The sequence below is a fragment of the Lotus japonicus genome, chromosome 3 (assembly GCF_012489685.1).
Source record: "Lotus japonicus ecotype B-129 chromosome 3, LjGifu_v1.2".
Lineage (NCBI taxonomy): Eukaryota > Viridiplantae > Streptophyta > Magnoliopsida > Fabales > Fabaceae > Lotus > Lotus japonicus.
Window position 1 is genome coordinate 79,607,628 of NC_080043.1, and position 4,112 is coordinate 79,611,739.

Sequence of the window (4,112 nt, forward strand, 5' to 3'; positions counted from 1 at the left end):
CTTGAGCAATTTTAACAGTTACAACTTGTACAAACATCTCTCATATAGCAACAAACATCTCTCATATAGAAACAAACAAACATCTCTCATATAGCATTTTCAGTTAATAAAAAAATAATGAAAAAAAAATGGCTTAATAAAATATTTTTCCATCTGCCCAGCTGACGCTGGTACTATGACCATATCAACCTGTTATACATAAATTATCATTTTCCAAGGAAGAAGAATTTATGAATTCTGTCATAGGACACCAGTAGCAGAACAGGAAAATAAATTATATAACCAAATTTGTCAATCTAGATAACTAAAATGCAACATTAAGGAAGTTCCCTAGTTCTAATAAGGTGATACCATCAACACCCTTTCCCAGTGTCATGACACTAAAATATTTGAAAATTTGTACAAAATATTCAGCCCAATAGATGGAGGACTGGTTTAAAACTAAAAAAAAACTGGCTTAAAAAAACTGGCTTAATAAACTGACTACAATCGGGAAATGTTTTTCCATTACAGAATCGGAAAAACATTTTCCATTACAGAATCGGAAAATGTTTTTCCAATTTTACAGTAAACCCAGAACCAGAACTGGAAACGACCCACTCGTGCCCATGACCGTTTCATGCAATTTCAGTCAATAAAACCTACCTCTAATCATCAATCAACTACCCTAGTGTTCAACATTCACCTAATAATCCATCAACTACCTCTAATCATCAATCAATGTGAGAGAATCAATGAAAATCAAACTTACCTTTTGAATGTAATGGAATGGGAGTTCCGGTGCTTTGAGGAAGCTTTGATGATGATGGGACCGAAGCTTGGAGTGGTGGAACGCAAGTTTGGGAGAGATTTGAAGAGGGAGTGATTTGGGGAGGGAAATGGGTTTTGAAAATTATGTGTTTCAAAACCTATCTGATGCTGTTATATCAATACGAATCGGTAAATGATAAACCGATACGTATCGGAAAATCATTTACCGATATTAATCCGGAGGGTTTCCGGTAATTTCCCCACTTTAAGTGGGGCGGGAAGCCTAAGGGGTGGGGTGTTAAACCCAATTCCCCCACAAGACCAGTAGCAACAGCCACTGATTCTTCCTCAAAATCGCAACTTTTAACAACCCATTCCCCCAAATCCAACCTTTTATTCACTATCAAAAGACCATGGCTATGGCATCCTCAAAGCCCCAACCCAGATCCAATCGAAACCCCATCCCTAAAGCCCCAACCCAGATCTGGACACTACGGTGGCTGGCCTCCATGAAGATGATGGTGGCGGCGCGATTTCAGAGCACAAACGTGGCGGTGGTGCGCGTTTGACAAACCCTCACCGCACCAAGCCACCACGACCTTCATCTCTCCTTCGATCAAAGCTTGCATCACCAAGCCACCGTATCGAAGGTTCGAAGATCAGCTTCTTGATCTGCCACAGAGGGTGGAGATGAGGAGTGGGGGGTTGGGGTTTTGGTTGCAGGTGAGGGGTTGGGGTGGAGTTGCGGTTTGGCGGTGGGGGCGAAGGTTGAGTTTCAGTTGCAGATGAAGAATGATCTGAGAATGATCTGGGGTGGGGCTTCTTGATCTGAGAAATGTTGAAGATGAAGATAAAATTGGGTTTCTATTTAAGATTTTTTATTTTTTTCAATTTTATTTTTTTTAAATTCATTAGGTTTTTTTTAAATGAAAAAGAAAAAAAAAAGCCATCTGGACCTCATTAATTGACGTGGCAAGGGCCACATCAGCTGGCGGAGCTCCGGCGTTGACCCGGCCGGAAGGACCAAAACCAATCATTTTGCCAAAAACTGGGGACCAATCCCCACCTTTACTCCGGCGAGGGACTAAAGTCATATTTATGACAAAGGTTGGGGACCAAAAACTGGATTAAGCCTTTTTTTTTTTTGTTGGGATTTTTTAGCTGTGTCCGTTCCCATTTTCCACCTTTTAAGTATTGATTTTGATGTTTTTTTTAGCTTGTGTCTATGATTTTTTATTCTGGTTTTGACTTTATTGCAAGGACTGATTTGATGTTGGCTGCTAGATATTCTCAAGATTCATGAGTAAAACAAATCATTTACATCTTAGGGCAGCAAAAAGAGTTCTACGGTATGACATGAAAACTATGGAATATGAAATAAGATTTGAGAAGAATTATAAGTTTAAACCTAAAGGATACTGTGATAGTGAATGAGATAGACGTACTAATGATATGAACAGCACTTCATGGTATGTATTCACCCTTGGTTCTAGTGTGATTTCTTAGTGCTCAAAGTGGGTCTTAGTCGTCTATCTCATTTTTCATTTATTTTGGTTATAATATAAAAACAATATGTAATGTGATAGGAAAAGAAGAGAGACATAAAAAGAGAAACTCGATACATGACATATTTGGCTGAGCTCCCGACCAATGCATTTATTTCTCCACCTCCTAATGTTTCAAAGTACAAAAAAAATGGCTTTTATTTTCACCACTTGCGACAAACACATTGAGCCATATGAATATACTGTTTCCAAAACTTAGAAAAAACTGACACAAATGGCATGAAGTCATGAACTGAACCAAGAAACAACTAGTAATTGAAGTCTTTGCCCATTAGATATACAAACCATAATATGAAGAATATTCAAGTACAAACAGTGTGAGATCACTTAATAAACTTTCTTTTGATATGTTTTCTGTGTACATATATACTTCATCCTTACAAGTGCAAAACACAGCACACAGATCTATCATAGATAGTTGTGGCAACGTGGATCATTTTCTGCATGGCTTTTTACAGGACTCACAGCATAAGCTATTCTTCCCCTCGAACATGGAGGTCGCGGTGGTGGAGGTCGCGGTGGTTGCCAAAGTAATCTCCTACTGCTCACACCAATTTCATCATTTGAAGCTACAAAATAACACAACAACACTATGCATGATCCAATACTAATATTCCCATAATTATGCATATGCATAATAATAAGCACAAATTTATATGAAGTGAATTAACTATGACCTTTTAATCATGAATGATCAAGATATATATATGAATTAACCAAAACCATGTTCTAATTGTCTTAGAACGTGCAATGACAGAAATACTAACACACCATTAGTTACCTGGGTAAAGTTCAGAAGCACCTGCAGCATTAATGTTCCTTGCTGTTGCCTCAGCAGAAAAACATAACACACAAAGAAAGAGAACCACCCAAATAAGCGAGCACCTCTTAGAAGCCATTATAGGGTAGCATACTTACACGACTTACTCACCTCATGCTAATTTATAATCCAAAATCGGTGATTGTTTGCTTTCTTTTCAAGCATTTTTTAGCATTTTCTTAGTAGTACCTATCCAGTTGTGTCACTTTCCTTTTTGTCAATAGTCTTTGATGCTTCCGCGTAAACAAAGTCAACGGTCTCCATCTCCATGAGTGACATTTTGTCAAAATTGGTAATTGCCTTGTCTTTACATCATAGTCATACAATGTTATATACATATATTTACGCTAAATTAATAAGTATTTATCTATTCTACATTCTACAAGATGTAACCCCTCTCGAACTTACATTGTAATTTCACATCAATATTGAAAAAATGAGGATATATATTTGGTTTTTATTTTTTATTTTTGATTTATTATAAATATGTCACCTTATTTTCATTTTCAAAGTTTTGGTGTCAAATTTATAATTAAAATTATGATAAAATATAAATATAGAAACCAAATAGTGCATTAGATCGAGGAAATATTTTGTTTATATTTCTCTCAACTAGAAATGTCAGATGCCAGCAAGGAAGGAAGGATGCTTTGTGTAAACTGTCCAATTGCTTGCCACCTATATTTTGTTATTTTACTTTCGTCAATGGTAAGTGGCAGGGCCGGTCCCGACATTTTGCAGGCCCTGAGCAAATAATAAAATGGACCCCTAATAAGTTTTTTTAAAGAACATTATCTATTTAAATTGTAAATAGCATCAACAAATTCAAAAATATGTTACACATATTTAAGAAATTTAGCAGATAATTCGTCGCTACTTTTGTGACGAAAGTTTCCGTCACTAATTCCGTTATATAAATGTTTAAAATATAAAATTTTAAAAACATCATACAAAATGTAACAAGTCAGATTTGAACC

General features: G+C 36.3%; 1 long non-coding RNA gene across 1 annotated transcript; it reads right to left on the bottom strand.

Annotated features, from left to right (window-relative positions):
- Positions 1 to 2,548: 2,548 nt before the first annotated feature.
- LOC130742742 (uncharacterized) lies at positions 2,549 to 3,299 on the bottom strand. The gene is made up of 2 exons (XR_009021260.1): positions 3,097 to 3,299; positions 2,549 to 2,884 (listed from the first exon to the last, which is right to left on the bottom strand). It is a non-coding gene; the product is annotated as an uncharacterized LOC130742742 (long non-coding RNA).
- Positions 3,300 to 4,112: the final 813 nt, after the last annotated feature.